The 18,980-nt window shown below is 43.1% G+C and overlaps 1 long non-coding RNA gene across 1 annotated transcript in view; it reads right to left on the reverse strand.

Moving 5' to 3' along the window:
- Window positions 1–3,268: 3,268 nt before the first annotated feature.
- Window positions 3,269–18,980, reverse strand: part of LOC307176267 — a 122,154-nt gene continuing 106,442 nt past the window's right edge. Inside the window, exons 2-3 of the long non-coding RNA XR_013824683.1 lie at window positions 5,684–5,807; window positions 3,269–3,329 (exon numbers count right to left, since the gene is read on the reverse strand). This is a non-coding gene — a long non-coding RNA (uncharacterized lncRNA). The remainder of the gene's footprint in view (window positions 3,330–5,683; window positions 5,808–18,980) is intronic.

Here is an 18,980-nt window from a genome sequence, read left to right on the forward strand (position 1 = left end):
AAAGAAATCATAAAGATCAGATCAGAAATAAATGAAAAAGAAATGAAAGAACAATAGCAAAGATCAATAAAACCGAATGCTGGTTCTTTGAGAAGATAAACAAAATTGATAAACCATTAGCCAGACTCATCAAGAAAAAAAGGGAGAAGACTCAAATCAATAGAATTAGAAATGAAAAAGGAGAAGTAACAACTGACACTGCAGAAATACAAAGGATCATGAGAGATTACTACAAGCAACTACATGCCAGTAAAACGGAGAACCAGGAAGAAATGGACAAATTCTTAAAAAAGCACAACCTTCAGAGACTGAACCAGCAAAAAATAGAAAATACAAACAGACAAATCACAAGCACTGAAATCGAGACTGTGGTTAAAAGTCTTCCAACAAACAAAAGCCCAGGACCAGATGGCTTCACAGGCGAATTCTATCAAACATTTAGAGAAGAGATAACACCGATTCTTCTCAAACTCTTCCAAAATATAGCAGAGGAAGGAACACTCCTAAACTCATTCTATGAGGTCACCATCACCCTGATAGCAAAACCAGACAAAGATATCACAAAGAAAGAAAACTACAGGCCAATATCACTGATGAACATAGATGCAAAAATCCTCAACAAAATACTAGCAACAGCACATTAAAAGGATCATACACCATGATCGAGTGGGGTTTATCCTAGGAATACAAGGATTCTTCAACATACTCAAATCAATCATTGTGATACACCATATTAACAAACTGAGGGATAAAAACCATATTATCACCTCAGTAGATGCAGAAAAAGCTTTCACCAAAATTCAACACCCATTTATTATAAAAACCCTCTAGAAAGTAGGCATAGAGGGAACTTACCTCAACATAATAAAGGCCATCTATGACAAACCCACAGCCAACATCATTCTCAATGATGAAACCACTTCCACTAAGATCAGGAACAAGACAAGGTTGCCCACTCTCACCAATATTATTCAACATAGTTTTGGAAGTTTTAGCCACAGCAATCAGAGAATAAAAAGAAGTAAAAGGAATCCAAATTGGAAAAGAAGAAGTAAAGCTGTCACTGTTTGCAGATGACATTATACTATACATAGAGAATCCTAAAGATGCTACCAGAAACCTACTAGAGCTAATCAATGAATTTGGTAAAGTAGCAGGATACAAAATTAATGCACAGAAATCTCTTGCATCCCTATACATTAATGATGAAAAGTCTGAAAGAGAAATTAAGGAAACACTCCCATTTACCACTGCAACAAAAGAATAAAATACCTAGGAATAAACCTACCTAAGGAGACAAAAGACCTGTATGCAGAAAATTTTAAGACACTGGTGAAAGAACTTAAAGATGATACAAATAGATGGAGAGATATACCATGTTCTTGGATTGGAAGAATTAAAATTGTGAAAATGACTCTACTACCCAAAGCAATCTACAGATTTAATACAATCCCTATCAAACTACCACTGGCATTTCTCACAGAACTAGAACCAAAAATTTCACCATTTGTATGGAAACACAAAAGACCCCGAATAGCCAAAGCAATCTTGAGAAAGAAAAATGGTGCTGGAGGAATCAGGCTCTGTGACTTCAGACTATACTACAAAGCTACAGTAATCAAGACAGTATGGTACTGGCACAAAAACAGAAATATAGATCAATGGAACAGGATAGAAAGGCCAGAGATAAACCCACGCACATATGGTCACCTTATCTTTGATAAAGGAGGCAAGAATATACAGTGGAGAAAAGACAGCCTCTTCAATAAGTGGTGCTGGGAAAACTGGACAGGTACATGTAAATGTATGAAATTAGAACACTCCCTAACACCACACACAAAAATAAACTCAAAATGGATTAAAGACCTAAATGTAAGGCCAGACACTATCAAAACATAGGCAGAACACTCTATGACATAAATCACAGCAAGATACTTTTTGACCCACTTCCTAGACAATGGAAATAAAAATAAAAATAAACAAATGGGACATAATGAAACTTAAAAGCTTTTGCACAGCAAAGGAAACCATAAACAAGATGAAAAGCAGCCCTCAGAATGGGAGAAAATATTTGCAAATGAAGCAACTGACAAAGGATTATTCTCCAAAATTTACAAGCAGCTCATGCAGCTCAATATCAAAAAAACAAAAACCCAATCCAAAAATGGGCAGAAGACCTAAATAGACATTTCTCAAAGGATATATGCAGATTGCCAACAAACACATGAAAGGATGGTCAACATCACCAATCACTAGAGAAATGCAAATCAAAACTACAATGAGGTATCACCTCACACCAGTCAGAATGGCGATCATCAAAAAATCTACGAACAGTAAATGCTGGAGAGGGTGTGGAGAAAAGGGAACCCTCTTGCACTGTTGGTGAGAATGTAAATTGATACAGCCACTATGGAGAACAGTATGGAGATTCCTTAAAAAACTAAAAATAGAACTACAATATGACCCAGCAATCCCACTACTGGGCATGTACCCTGAGAAAACCGTAATTCAAAAAGACTCATGTACCATAATATTCATTGCAGCACTTTTTACAATAGTCAGGACATGGAAGCAACCTAACTGTCCATCGACAGATGAATGGATAAAGAAGATGTGGCACATATATGCAATGGCATATTATTCATCCATAAAAAGAAACGAAATTGAGTTATTTGTAGTGAGGTGGATGGACCTAGAGTCTGTCATACAGAGTGAAGTAAGTCAGAAAGAGAAAAACAAATACCATATGTTAACACACATCTATGGAGTCTTAAAAAAAAATGGTTCTCATGAACCTAGGGGCAGGACAGGAATAGAGACGCAGACATAGAGAATGGCTTGAGGACACAGGGATAGGGAAGGGTAAGTTGGGACAAGGTGAGAGAGTGGCATGGACATATATACACTGCCAAGTGTAAAACAGATAGCTTGTGGGAAGCAGCCGCACAGCACAGGGAGATTGGCTCAGGGCTTTGTGACCATCTAGAGGGGTGGGATAGGGAGGGTGGGAGGGAGATGCAAGAGGAAGCAGATATGGGGATATATGTATATGTATAGCTGATTCACTTTGTTATACAGCAGAAACTAACACACATTGTAAAGCAATTATACTCCAATAAAGATGCTAAAAAAAAAAAGAAAAACAGTTGACCAGAGTTTAAAATACTAAGCTTAACTGGAAATCTGATAACGCTGTTTAATTTTTTCAAAGAAACTGGACCTTATTGAAGATCTCCTCCAGGGCAGGAATTGTGCTTACAGTTTCATAGCATAGGAAAGGGCTGCCAGTTGCTGACTGGTGTTTTCTTCTCGATTTTTGATTCTAATTGCTAGAAGAAGCAATAGTGGAATAAAAGTCATCTCCGTGTTTACCCATATTCCCATTTGTTGGACTAGGTTTGGATGCTCAGTTTTAATCTTTTTCCTTATCCTCCCTCTTGACTTCCTTTTCATCCTCCTCTTCCCCCACGGCCATCAGCACCACCTGCATCTTCATAGTTATTTCCAGAGAATTAAGCCCCGCTCTGGAGACCCAGGCTGTGCACCGTTGAGCTCTCCTGCTGCAGTCAGATGCTCTACACCTGAGCTGTACCCGCCCCCCACCCCCAGTTTTCCTGCTGGCACCAGCCCAGAAGGCCCTCAGGGAGACAGTGTGTGGGATTGAAAGGGGAGCGGTGGAAGACTTCGGGGAGTCACTGCTGGGGGACTCAAAGAGCCCAGAGGCTCTGAAACCCACTGTCCATCAGCTCCTCCACTCTGGCCACAGGAACGCCTCCCCCCTCCTTAGGCAGGGAAGCATCTCTTCTGTGGCTCCTTTTCCCTTCCCACACTTTCTCTGCCTGTGTTTAACCAATTTTCTATTTGTAAGAAAACATGTAAAAGCTAGAGGGAAAGAGGCTGCATGCAGGGCACTATTCCGGCTGAACCCCCTGGAATGGATCCCTGTGGAGGGAAGGTGTGGGGAATGTGAAAGCCCCAGCATCTCTCAGCATTGCAGCTGTGTATTTGGGAGACAAAATTCACAATTCTGCCCCCATCCCTTGAGCACACAAAGTTTTGTTTTTGTTGGGTTTTTTTCCCCAGACATTAAAAGAGGGTTATTTCAAGCAGGTTTCAAGGTTTTTGATTTAAGAAATCCACGGTCACCTGTCCCTCCCTGACCAACAGAGCAGACCCCCAGGAGGCTGACAGCTCTGCAGAGGTCCAGGCGCTTTCAAGGGCACCACTCTGGTTTATATGTGTTTGGAAAATGTTGCTGCATCAATCCGTCACCCCACAAAAGAAAACACCTATAAAAGGAGAACCTGGCCTTGAGAAGGACAGTGGAGGTGAGATTCAACTTGCACAGGGCATGAACGGAAGAATCACAATCAGCAGGAAACAGACCAGAAATAAAAATGGATTCCCACCTCCCACTCACCCAAGTTAAACTTGAAAGGAGATGGAAATGGCCGCAGCTGGGCTGGCACTGCCGTTGGTGGTGGCATCTACCTGGCTTGCTCTGAGTCTTGCTCAGGGTTTGGCTGGGCAGGGGGTGCCCCTGCACTACAGTCAACAACACACGAATCTCTGCTTTTAGTTCCCATGATGTATACTTTGAACCTGACTCCTCTGCTGAGAAAGATAAAGTTTGAGTATTGAACAGGATTAGAGATGATCAAACTGAACAACACGCCCTGGCCATGAGGCCCGTCCTGGACTATTCAGCCCCTGCCAAGCTGCCTGCTGAGCTGCAGTTGCACGGGTGAGCCCAGCAAGACCAGACTGCCCAGCTGACTGCCACCCCATGGCATCGTGAACTAACAGTATTATTCATTATTCATTAATTTAAATGTTATTGTCTTAAGTCATTATATTTGGCAGTGATTTGTTGAACAGCGTAAACTAACTGACAGACTCCAACATGTCAGGAGAGGATTGGCTTTTCCCCCTGCAACGTACGCACACACACACAAGCTATGCTTTGGAATGCCCACCTAGAGTTCTCGCCGCTATAAGCTGCCTACAAAGTGTCAATGTGTTAGGTTAAAATTGTTCACTGAACGCGTAGACAATTGTTAAACCATCTTGGTTTATTATTTAGGGTAGACTAAATGCTAGAATAAGTACCCCAAATGTAAAGTTCAACCCTAATAGTGTTGATTTTTTTATTCACATAACAATCCTGGGTGGTTCTAGATTTGGAAGAGGAAGGTCTGCTCCATGCATTTATTCAGGGACCCAAGTTGATGGCAGCTCTGTCATCTCTAACATGATGCTCACAGGTTATCCTGGGCACTGCTCTTCCAGCTGGGCAGAAGAGGGAACAAATGAAGGAACAAACACAGAAGGGTACAGCCAGCCGGAAGTGGCCTACATCAGATTCACTCACACTTCATTGGCTAGAATTCTGTTACCTGGACACATATAACTGTGAGTGAGTCTGGGAAGTGAAAGAGAGAATGACTCTTGGTGGGCAGCAGCAGTCTGTCATATCTGTGTGGCATGTAGGGTTTAGAAATTATGACCTTAGAGTTAGGGCTCTAAGACAGAACCAGGGATCCAGGGTTGATGGCGTTCACAAGGGAGAAAAGTTAGAAAACTAGGAAGCTTCATCATGGGCGGAGGGGTCACAGTATCTCACACTTTATCTTCTCCCAGGGAGAAGTGAGGCCAGTAGAGGTGGTGACACTTTGTTCCATACCTGGGGTGACTTGAGAGGAAGACTGGGGAGCAGCGTCTGACAATCTGCTGATTCGTTTGCAGAGAAGGCCACTGAGGCCAAGGCCGACTGTCATGGGCGTGTCCATTCCAGCTGGGGTCCTGGCCTCAACAGAGGGAAGGAAGTCCTATAAGGGCTTATGAGCAGATAATTTCAGCTCTCTTTCCCAATTACCTAAGTTCAAGATGACTGGAACGAGGAAACAGGCCCCTAAAAGCCTCATATCCAGGATCTCACACAGTGGAGAGGACGTTTCTTAATACTGAGGGCTACTACCCACAGAAAAATAATCAATTGATATAAGTTATGTAAGAAAAAACTTCCTAATAATTTGGCATGTTTTAAGAAAGATAATTATATAATGTATTTATTTGATTTTTAGATTAAGAGCAAAAAATACAAGTGGTTTGTAATAAATATCATTAGTAAAATATGTACTGTAGTTTGATTTTAATGCTAAGTAAGATAAAGAGACAGAGCAAATGTCTAGAAAGACAGAAAGTCAAAAGACAAAAACAAGGACAAGGGAAAAGGGAGAGAAACAGAATAAGAAACACTTAGAAATACATTTGAGCAAAACATATACCCTAAGTCCTTTCTTCACATGAAGTAGAGAACATGGGATGCACAGCTAGAAAGATTTACAAAGCCAATTTGTATGAACTACCAGTTCTTCCTCAACTCTAATTCTTAGCCATTCACATAGTATCTACCTGCCTCCTTGAGGCAGATATTGAAACTAAAGACATAATTCAATAGACAGAAATCATCTCTGCAGCAAAGACTTCATGGGTCATAACTTCCTCCTCAAAGAAAAATGTCCTCCAAACATAAAATTCATCTGAGGAGTCCAGGCATCTCTGCAGTGAGCACTACGTGCCCAACCACTTAACAGTGATACCCAGGCAGGTAGCAAACTTAACCCTAATATCCATTTCTGTGGTTCCTGGGGAGCCCAGCCACTGAAGGCAATGTGCCCATCACAGAGACCTGGCATCCGCAGGCCACTGAGGTGGACCACCACGCTCCACAAGGTGAGGCTCTGCTCTGCGGACTGCCATAAATACCCCCATGGAAGAAATGGGAATTCTGTCATCCGTTGGGAAATCATTGCAAAACCCAGTGGACTTCGTTACATAAAATGTGGAAATAAGTACACTTAAGGAAAAAAATGGATTAAAATTCTTTTTTATTCTCAAGGGGAAAATGTTTCTTTTCTCCATTTTCTTGACTAATATCAATGACTTACTCGTCACAAAGCTGAAGTCAATGCTTTCCTTCTCCTGAGATTTTCAAGAGAAAAGTTAAAGAGGCAATAAAACCAACTTGGAAAGCATACGAATGAAGTGCCGTGTAACCCCGGGTGACAAATCACACATGTTCCCTTTCAACTCTTTGATTCTAGGATTTTTCTGGATGTTCCAAAAAAACAGGCCCAAAGCTTGAAATCATTTTCCTAGAAAAGAACAGCCTAGAAGTTTCTTCTTGTTCCCTGAGTATTCTAATGGCAGCAATAATGAAATGGCCATTCATTCATTTATTCATTCAATAAGCATTTTTGAGCACCGTTAACAGGGATAGGGTGATTAATAAGAGTCTAACTATTAGTTCTTAAAGCATTCAGCTAGAATTATTGCAGTCTTGAGTTTGTCTTGTTTTCTCTTGTAAATGTTCTGGTTGTATATTGCTTAATAACAGACCACCCCAAACTATAGTGGCTTAAAACAAAACTAATCATTTATTTTGCTCATCAGTCGATAACTAGGATAGAGCTCAGTGGAGACGGCTCATCTCTGCTCCAAGTGACTTCAGCTGGAGAGGCTCAACCGAAGCTAGAAGATCTATCAATACTTTGAGACGGTGCACTCACGTGCCTGGCAAGTTAATGCTGGTTAACCAGGGCTGTCATCTAGGGGCCTTAGTTCTTCTCCACCTCTTCTTAGACCTCTCCATGGGATACTGGGACTTCTTCACAATATACTGGCTCTATTTCAAAAGTGAATATTCCAATAGGTCTGGGAGAAAGCTACAAGATTTCTTATGACCTAGTCTCAGAAGTCCCGGAACTTCATTTCTACTACATTCTATTAATCAGGTAAATCCACAAAGACCAGCCCAACTCAAGGGGCGGACAATTAGACTCCATCTCTCAAAGGGAGTTGTAGCGAACAATCTGGACTCCTCTTTATACTACCATAGCAAGATTAGGTCCCACAAAGTCTTGCTCAGTTTTTTCCCTGTGATTTTAATGAGAGCTTCTTATATATGTGTCTGAAGAAAGAATGAACGTCTGAGAAGAACTTAAGTATCCAAGAGGGCACTGTGGAGTTGGCCCAGCAGTCTTCTGGAGGTGGTAGGAAGTCTAACATAAAGTAAAGCATAAACTCAATTTGCAATTAAAATTCTTCCCATATATTCGTGCACACTCTTTCATTAGTAAGTATGGTACACACTATTGTCTGATTATCACAAATTCATTTCCCTTTCCTCTTCTGAGAGAGCCCCAGTCTTGTTCAAAATCAACTTCTCCACAAAGCCATGTGCTTCAGAAAAGTGTGTGCATTCCCAACCCCAGGGGTGAATTAGGATTGGTTTAAGTCAATTATCATGGCCTCATTACTCTCGCCAGTAAATGATTAGACATGTGACATACTCCTAGCCAATGAGATATGAGAGGAAATCTCTCAGAATGCTTCAGAGAACTTTTCACTAATAGAAGACACACAGGAAGAAATGGTTTCTCTTTTGTGTCTGAATAGGACACCCAGAACTGCCATAACTGTCTTGCAGCCATGAGAAGAACAAGCCTGAGAATGGACCTCTGAGTGTCTTTCCATCATCTTTCTGAATCTCCTCACCATGTTACATCTATCTATCTATCTATCTATCTATCATCTATCTATCAAATGGTATAGGCATTTGGACTGATTTGGTTTTAACCCCCAGGACAATGATAGCATCTCAGTGTAAGAAGGTGTGTTAAATGGTTATAATAATCAACTTCTGACAATCCAAATTATAGACATCTACAAAAGCTGAAAATGCTAATACACAGTAGATTCTCATTATTCATGGATTCCATATTTGTGAATTCATCTACTCACTAAAATGTATTTACAACCCCTGTATCAGTATTCACCCTGCTTTCACAGTCATCTATGAACGTGCACAGAGTGGGGGAAATTTTGAGCTGCCTGACACGTGCATTCCCAGCTGAGGTTGAACAGATGACACCTGGCTTCCTGTCTCAGCTCTCACACTGTAAACGAGTGTCCTTTTCATGGTATACTTAGTGCCACATTGTTCATAGTTTTGTGCTTTTTGTTGGTGATTTCACTGCTCAAAATGGCCCCAAGCATAGTGCTGAAGTGCTGTCTAGCGTTCCTAAGCTCAGAAAAGCTGTGATGTGCCTTACAGAGAAAGTACCTGTGTTAGAGAAGCTTCACTTAGGCATGATTTCTAGTCCTGCTGGCCATGAATTCAATGCTAATGAATCAACAATATATATTAAATAAGGTGTCTTTAAACAGAAATATTCATAAAACAAGACTATGTATTGATCACTGAGAAAAATATTGTGACCAGAGGTTCACAGAAACCTAAGCCTGTATTTCCCTAGAAGCAATGGTTTGGTATTTGCCCATTCAGTGTTTACAGAGCCTTTATAGAACAGAACTACCATGAATAATGAGAATTGACTATATGTTTTATTTCCTATTATTTGTTTCTTCTCTCACCAAAGGTACAGTGTTCGAGGGTAAAACTATAGAAAGTGAGTACCGTCAGTCTCAGTGAATCAGTCCTTTACAAGATCCAATGACTTTACAGTTATGAATCCTGGCTGCCTGGAGCCCCCCAGTAGCCGGGCATCACGACCAGATGACCTGAGGTAGTTCACTACACATTCCAACAATCACCAGCAAATACAGCATGCCACAAGGAAAGGCTCACACTTTGCAGTCAAAGAGCCTGCTAGAGGAAAGTTTTCCCAAAAGCAGAATGTCCCACAAAACAAATATTTACAACCTGGACCTGACTGTTCTCCCAGGTTTCCTTATCTAAGGCGATAAAACACACCCCTGTTAAAGTGTTACTTTGATCTGGGGTCTTCTCCAGACCCACAACAGACAAGAGGGATGCTCTTGCTAAACACAAGCATTTGAGCCCAGACTCAAAGTTTTCACAGCCTGGGAGGTCAGTTTCCTTCTTAATCAGGGGTCCAGCTTACTCTCTACAAAGAGCCTGTATGCATGTTCCCCAATCCATGGTGTATCATCGTCTTCCTCATGTGGTGAGATCTCATTAGCCACTGCTAAAGTTAGGACCAATAAACTGCACAGCAACCCAGCCAACACAGGCCACGTTCACCAACACTGGACTCAGCCTGTGCAGGAGAACTCTGAGGCCAACTCCTCCATCCACTGAAGGCCATGACCAAGGGATTAATAGCTCGCTCCACTGCACCCAAAAGGGTATTCAGGCTCTTTAGGGTCCTTATCAATTGGCCCACACTTGGCCAGGAGGAGGCCCTGTGTTTCTGGTCCAAGTTTCCTTCTCTGAAAAGCCAAACTTCTCAAATGATTTGTTCCCATGTACCGTCTCCCTCTTTCCTCACTCTTCAAGCTGGTTTCAACCTCCACTGTGCCACCTAAAAGTTAGCGAAAGCTTTCAATGCCTTGCTCCATCAGCCAGGAACTTTCCAGTCTTAGCATTCAAGGACTCCCACCTGCTCCTCAAAGCTCCGTCTCCTCTCTGCTTCTGAACTTCTCTCTCTCTGTCCCACTCAGCCACGGGCACTTTGGCTCTCTCCATCCTCAGTCCGCCCTTGGACTCCTCAAGACCTGGAAGTAGCCCTTTCCCCCTCCCTCGGAGTCCACCACCAACAGCCTCATCGCCACCTGCAGCTTCACTCACCTTTCATGAGGAAGCCCCCAACTTACAGAAGTAGCCCAGACTTCTCTGAGCTTTGGACTTGTATATAAATTACAGTAGTGACTAACACTTACACAGTACTCACTCTGCACTAGGTACCCATCTAAGTGCTTTACATATGCTAACCTCATTTGGGCCTCACCAGAACCTTATAAGGTGGGTACCACTGTCATGATCCCCTCCCTTTTAACAGATGAAGAAACCAGGGGCACAGAAATGTTAAGAAACTTTCCCAAGGTCACATGGCTGCTAAGAGGCAGTCAGGGGGCTTCCCTGGTATTGCAGTGGTTGAGAGTCTGCCTGCAGATGCAGGGGACACAGGTTCGTGCCCCGGTCCGGGAGGATCCCACATGCCGTGGAGCGGCTGGGCCCGTGAGCCATGGCCGCTGAGCCTGCTTGTCCAGAGCCCGTGCTCCGCAACGGGAGAGGCCACAACAGTGAGAGCCCCGCGTACCACAAAAAAAAAAAAAAAAAGAGGCAGTCAGGGTTCAGAGACCATGCTTTTAATCACTACACAATACTGCCTTTCAATGTATTTACTTACCAAAAAAAATCACTATTTGAATGTCTTATAAAAAGTAAAAAATAAACTTGTAATACTTCTCCCTAAATCTGATCTTTTTTCAGTATTCCCTATTTTGGAGAATGTCACCACCACGCCAACAGCAATTCTGCTGCTCCCTTACCTGAATATCAAACAACCTCCAAATCCTATCCAGTCCACCTCAGAGATATTTCTCAAATCTGATTTCTCTTCTGTACTACTGCCACCTTAGACCAAGCAATAGTCACGTCTTGCCTGGGCTTTTGCAAGAGCTTCCTAATTGGTCTACCTGCATGTACCCAGGCCTGACTCCAGACCTTTCTCCCACTGCAGACAGTGACTTTTTAAAACTCAGATCTGGTCATGTTACATCCTACTCAAAGTTTCCCATCATCCAAACTCTTTCCCAGGCCTGCTCCCTGCAGGTGTAGCCCATGTTCCTCTCCAGCTCTCCCCTGCCCCTCACCTCCTTGCTCGCTGCAAAGGTGTGCTCTTAATCCCTCACGTGTGGACCTTATTCCTCCCCGAGGCTGTTTGCTCTGCCTGATTCTCACCCTTCACTTACCCACTCCCACTCCCCACAAACTTACTCGATCTGATTAACTCTTGCTCACACTTGGGAACACCTTTCAGAGATCGGTCAGCCTTCCCTGACTGTTCACATCCCTGTAACACACTTCCCAAGCACACAGTGCTTCTCCTTCGTAGCTCTTTGCACACATGTCAATAAATAGCTGATTTTGTCATAAGCTCTTTAACATCTGTCTCCCTCATTAGAATATAAGACCCATGATGGCAGAGGCACTCTCTGTCCTGTTTGTCACTATGTCCCCAGAACCCATCAGTGTGCAGGAATAAGGCTCTGAAATGTTTTTTCAATGAATAGGTAATAGCTTGGAGTCATATTATCAACAGCTTAAATGCTATCTTGAGAGGTTGGCACTTACTAGGTAGGTAATAAGGAACCAAGGCAGTGCTTTAAGTTGGGAAATGGTGAGAGTAAGCGCCACGTTAGGAAATTAATCTGACAGTGCTGTGGTGGTCAGTGAACTGCATTACCTAGGTGAGAAGTTAGTCCAGTCATGTGTGGACTACTAGAGACTGGACAGGCAGAGTGATTTTGGAAATGGAAACAAAAGAGGGGTCAGAATCAAAAGATGCTGCAAAGTAAAAATCTTGAGTTACGTGGTAACTCAAGTTATTAACTAGTTGGGAATGGGTCAGTTTTCTGATAACTAGCAGAGGGTGGCTCTGTATTAGATGCTTATGATGTAGTCATCTACATCAATGGAGGAGTGGAATGCAGGGGCTTGATAGGAGGAAAGGACTGTAGGAAGGGTGCTCAAATTCACCCTGAAAAAGTGCAAATAAATAACATGATTACATTCTCAATAAGTAAATATGCAGATAAATTAATAAATTAAGACAAAAGCAGATAAGTAAAACAATTACATTTCAGCAGAGGACACTCACTCTTCCCTATCTAGTATCAGAAAGACTCATCTCTTACTGCTTAAAGCAGGTCAACCTAGATGGTAGGAACAAAAGCCTTTCTGCTTTGAGCAGACAGACAACCATTCTTTACATCTGACGCTGAAGTTTTATAAAGTTATCATATTTTAAAATATCTACCTCCTCTTATGAAACAAAACTTCATAAAATGGGAGAAAAGCATTCCAAGTACTCCCTGATAATAGAGATAGGCGTTATCAAATAATCTGGCTGTAGTTACAAATACATAGTAATATTTAAACTCATTAATTTGAGTGCTTATACCTTCTTTTTATAAATGTATTCATTTATTTTTTATTTTATTTTTGGCTGCGTTGGGTCTTCGCTGATGCACGCAGGTTTTCTCTAGTTGTGGCGAGCGGGGGCTAATCTTCGTTGCGATGCACGGGCTTCTCATTGCAGTGGCTTCTCTTGTTGCAGAGTACAGCCTCTAGGCACACGGGCTTCAGTAGTCATAGCACACGGGCTTCAGTAGTAGCACACGGGCTTCAGTAGCTGTAGCATGCAGGCTCAGTAGTTGTGGCTCGCAGGCTCTGGAGCACAGGCTCAGTAGTTGTGGCGCACGGGCTTAGTTGCTCCGTGGCATGTGGGATCTTCCCTGACCAGGGCTTGAACCCATGTCCCCTGCATTGGCAGGTGGATTCTTAACCACTGCGCCACCAGGGGAGTCCCTGAGCGCCTATACCTTAAAGGTCATTATTTACTTTAGCATTAAAGGGCTTTCCATTGTGCACACGCAATAAATGAATGGAAAGGCTGAACAGCCCCACAAATGAGATGCCCCCACACCTCTTAGGCTTTGAGGGTTCCCCCCACCAACAAGTATACTTGGAAATTTTAAACTTTAATTTTCAGGAGTGGCTCAGCCCTAAGTGAGATATATTTAAGTAGATAAAATGTCAGACTGCATTTCTCATTCCTGGCTTTTTGTACTGAACTTATAGACCATGGGAATAAAATGGCACTCAACACCACACTCCGCAGAAGTATTTTGGGCGCATCACATCATTTCTCAGCCAGCAAAAGCTTGCCTGAATCAAAACACATTGGAAGTTTCTTAAAAATGTAACACTCTGTGCAAATCTGCAAGTAAACTCTCAGCCCATTTCCCTGTGAGGCTGCAAATGGATTGAAAAGGCAAATCAGAACTGTAGGCTAAAACGTGCCCCCATTAACCAATTGCAGCACTTATGCAAGCACCCATGTGGTGACCAGCTTTCCATGTTTGTGCTGGTGTCCCTCTTATCTTAAAAACCATGATTTATCTGCACAAACTTTTCATAAGGTCAATGGTTATGTCAACAAAAGAACAGTATCTGGTCTTGAAATTGAAGGGGGAAAACTCTAAGCAAAGTGCAATTAACGACAAGGCAATAATCCCCTCAAACCAAGAGGAGATGGCTTGAATGAAAACAAATGACTTGAATTTTTAAAAAATAAACCATTTTTAAATTACACAAATGCAATTTCCCACTTTTATTTACTTTGGTCATATTATTTTTCTATTTACATATAAGCCAACCAGAGTTTGATGGCTGACATCATGGGAAAGAGAAGCAGAGGAGTGCCAAGTTTCTTGGTACCTGCCACCGTAGAAACTGCTCCCTGCCATGTTCGTTGGGTTCAGCCTGCACAACTATTGGAGATTACTATCTTACATGACTTCTTACCTTTATACAGCACTAATTTCATCTTGGCAACAAGCCTGTGAAGTCAGTACTACTGTGCCCACTTTATAGACAGGGAAACTGAGACTCGGAAAGATCAGATGGTCGGAAGGATTAAGTAACAACCAGCAGAGGGGTGAGATGTCACATAAACGCAGGTCATTTGACTCTAGGTCCATTCTCCCCATGCTGCTATGTGCTAAGCACAGATCAAAATGTCTGAAATTCCTGATACATGCCCGGGGATAAACCAACACTCTTCATACCCCATGTTAGTCTGACAGCTGGACCTCTTCCAACCTAATGAGTAGAATCAAGCCTGGAATAAACAGCTCCACATATACACCTCTAAAGAAGATACAAACGAAAATACCTAGATTTCCTTCTGTCAACCACCCACACCAAGTATCTTAATACTTTGTAATTTTTTTTTAAGTGTCATTTCCCCTCTTGACTTGCCTGTCATGGTTGACTGCCTTCACAACTAGCTGTGGCCAGAACTAAAGGAAACAGTGGGTCTGGGGTCAGGTTGACACTCCGGAGCTGCCTCACCTGGGGGACCATTCCCAGCACCCCATTGCTTGGCAGCACCAAGTAGGACCCATAAAAATCTTATGCCCAGACTTGTCCCGCCACACCATAGAGCCTCTTCCCTCAGACATCAGAGGTCTGGAACAAACACTAGCTACTGTTTATTCAGTTACTTTGTTCATTCAACAAATATTGAGTGGGGGAAAACCAACTATGTGTCAGGCACTGTGACAGATGTTGGGGAATAAGGCAGAGTTACACAGAGGGTGGAGTTTAGAAAACAAATGTTTTGAAGTGTGTTAAAGGGTATGGTGGGGAAGAACGGTGTCTATAGAAGGGATGCCTTACACAGATTTAGGAGGTCAGAGAAGGTTTCATGAAAGAAGGAAGGAATGTTTAAATGAAATTATTAAGGATGGGGGAGTTTGTCAAAGGAAGAGCCTACTACGTGCTGAGCATTTTCTGTTATTAAATCTTCTGAAGTTGTTATCTCTGTCTGATACGTGGGGAAACTCAGGCTCTGAGGGATATCATGATTCATGAGGGCCAGCTAGTCTCAGAATTCAAATTCAGCTCTGCAAACCCCAAAGCCCACGTTTCATTACTCTTTCACTACTCTGAAGGCAAAATGCCTTCTCAAGTGTCCTACAGGAGCCCAGGAATATGCATCAGTGTCGGTCCAAGACCTCCCCGCGGTGCTCTGTTAGTCTTAGGGATGTGCAGGAAAGGTCTTAGTGCCAGCTGCTGTTTGGGCGGCCGTCTAAGGCATTACAGCAATGGTGCTGGAGCAGAGCTGGGGCAGGATCTGGGGAGGCTCTGTTCAGAATGTGCCCTTCCCGAACCACAGGGGAGCCCTGGGCTTTGCAGTACGCTGCATTCATGTTCCACCCATGAGCATCTCCATGACTTTGTCTTTCAAAGCCATATATCCTTCGGTATCAAAATTGATATACAGCTTGGTCAGCTGTCTTCCCCAAACGTGATACCCAGAGACACTGGAGTGTTTCACGAATCCCATCCACTGTCAACAGAAAAGGAATTGAATCCATTAGAGATGCTCATAAGAAAAGTACTACAGGCCCTGATGGGTCATGGTAAGACCATGGGGATCACATGGATAAAAGTGTAGTACAGATTCCTACATTGGCTACTTTGACTTAGTGGGCAAACCCATCCGGGTGTGCAAATTCCGATGCCTTGATTCAAAGAACAGTGTCGTCAACCGCCAGCTGTACCTTCACCAGAAAATCTAGCTTTGATGACGGAAAATCTTGCAAGACTCCAGAGTTCTCATCCTGATCATCAGTTTTCACTAGTAAATGTAGGCATTGTAGGCAATTTGCTAGACCTTAAATTTGGTCCCTATAACATCCTAGATGCCATCTTGCTCTCTCTCGATGCTTTTTCTTATTGCAGATTATACCAAACACATCAGTTAATTGGGATTTCTGGTGAGCTACATGCCAGGTAATTGAGGTGTCTTTGAGTATAGGTTATTTTCTGTTCACTGAAACCTCCTAGGTGCTGGGTGCCGTTACATCCTGCAGAGGACCTCCTCTTCAAGGCAGTTGTTCACAGTCACAGACAAACACTGTCGTTTCTCTGATGAGCCTCACTCTGACCCAGGCATTGACTCTGGGAGGGAATCCTCCCTTGCAAGGTCGTCTTCAAGATCAGAGCAATGATACAGTTCTCTGGCTTCCTCTCTCCTCCCTCCCTTGTCTGCTTTCGCCCCTCACTGTTCCCCATGACCTCGCACTGCTACTGGCTGCCCATAATCTCTTTATCAGGGTGTTCGTCATGGGGAGAAGAGGTCTCCCTACAGTGGTGGCTTCTCTATAGGATTTCTACGCCCTCCAAGTCAGTTCCCATCCCGTTCCCTGTTCTATTATCCTCGAGGAGATCACCTCAAGTAGGCTGAAAGTAATTTGCATCTAATGTTTGAAAATGATTAAACAGCACTAACTAATATGAGTAAAATGAATGTCACTGAAATGTCAGTAGATTTAATCCACTCTAGAAGGTGCTTCTGTTTTAAGGAAGGCTTCATCGACCTAAAGAAATTCCTACCTGGGGAGATATAACCGAGCAGGGAGAGTCTGTCATCACTCCTCCTCTGTGCCGAAACTCCAGAAGAACCTTGATCAGCAATACATGCTGACCTTCTAGTCCACCATTGGCCTTTGCCTTAACATAGACAGTAACACCCACAGTACTCCATTTACTCCCATGCTTAAGCAAGAATTAACTATGTGTCATCCTGAAACACAGGAGGAGTGATGAGAATTTTGTCGCTACATTATTGATTCATTCAACCTTTACTGAACATTTCTCATGCCAGGCAAAGAGGCCTTAGGCCTCCATGCAGTGCATGACCTTATATTCTAGATAAAGAGGTAGACATGTATAAATAAGGACAGTACAGCATGAAAGATGTTCTTCTTACTAGAGTCACACATGGGGGGCCTATGGGAGCAGATTTACAGAAGACTAATATTCTCCCAGTGATGGGGGCAGAGGGGAGAGTGCATGCAGACACCTGGAGGGTGGGAGGGCAGGGCCAGGAATCCTGAGTGGAGGGCACCCAGCCCTTATCCGCAGGCATGTTCCTGATTTTTCTACAGTTGGAAAAGAGGCCCTGGGAACATGGCCAGATGATCTGTGCTGCAGAGGTCAGTGAAGAATTAATTGCCCAGACACCTGACAGAGCTGGTAGACTGAATGAGGTACCATGGTAGAGTAAGGAGCGAACAACTTGGCCTGGGTGTGCATATTGGCTCTTCAACTATTAGCTATGTTATTTGAGACAATTTATTTCAATTCTCAGAATCTCAGTTTCCTTAGCTGTAAAATGGTGAGAAAACAGACATCTCATAAAGTTGCCTTAAATACGCAATTATAGTGGTAGTATATGTGAAGCCCCTAACACCCAAAGAAATAATCTCACAGCACCCCCTAGTTTCTAATTTGCTCTCCCGTCCCATCTCTCTATCTAGAGAATCTAAGTAGAAATGACTGTTCCCAGTCACAGCAGAAGGAAGGAACTCCCAGCACTCGGGTCTGAGAGCTCAGAGATGCAGTGGAGAAGTGGACACAAGGGGATGTGGTATTTGAGAGAATAGACATGTGTGCCCTAAATATATCCAAAGGACACACTCGCGCTTTGTGACTAATTTTTAATGATCCTCAACCTGTGCTTCAGCCCCTAATCCACCCTTTTGCTGGTCTTCCAACATTTTTCTGTTAGCAACTCCTTGAGCCTTTATTAGCTAACATTCTGTTTCTCCAGTAACACCTTGAGGGACAGACAGCCATCTAAGGGCAGAATCCAAGGATATATCATAGACACAGCTGGGGGAAGCATTCAGGGAGCTAAGCGAGTGAGAGAGAGGAGGGAGCCATGGGAGGATGTGGACGGGCACAGGACAAGCTTCACCCCCTACACACATCCTTGCTGAGGATGAGTCCTAACTGTTGTGTCAGGGTCCCACAGACATTAGGGACAGCAGTGTTCTGGAAAAGTCCCAGAATTGAAAAAGGACTTTCAAAATCCTAAGGTTTCTCCTCTGTCCCCAGACCCAAGACTACCTAAAAACTATAGTAAAGATGGAAATATGTCTAAGTATTGAAAAGTCCTTCATTTCTTATGAGCCACCAAATGGATTTTTAAATTCTCTTTACTGCCTCCCCAAACTAAGGAAACACATGCAGATTGACCTCAACCAGCTCTGAGTGACAAGCAGAGAAAACAAAGCAGAAAAGAGAAGGGGAGGAAATGTGTTCAATTAAATCAGTAAGATTTAATTGCCCACATGGAGTTAAGCTGACAAAGGGTGATATCAGAGGACTGCTGGAGGTGGGACTATCTGCTTGCATTGGGGGCTGGGAAGGCCCTGAGGCTATTTACCCCATATGTTTAATCCTTGGGCTTTGCTAATATGAATACCAGTTGAACTCCCATGTTAGATACCAGCTAGATTGCTCTCATGAGACACCAGAAACAAGCAGCAACCTCAATTTATCCATTCACTCATTGGGCACCTACTGTGTGCCGAGGGTGTGTCCAAGCCTTGGTCACGTTGAACTCCTCAGT

This window comes from Stenella coeruleoalba (assembly GCF_951394435.1).
Source record: "Stenella coeruleoalba genome assembly, chromosome: 17".
Classification (NCBI taxonomy): domain Eukaryota; kingdom Metazoa; phylum Chordata; class Mammalia; order Artiodactyla; family Delphinidae; genus Stenella; species Stenella coeruleoalba.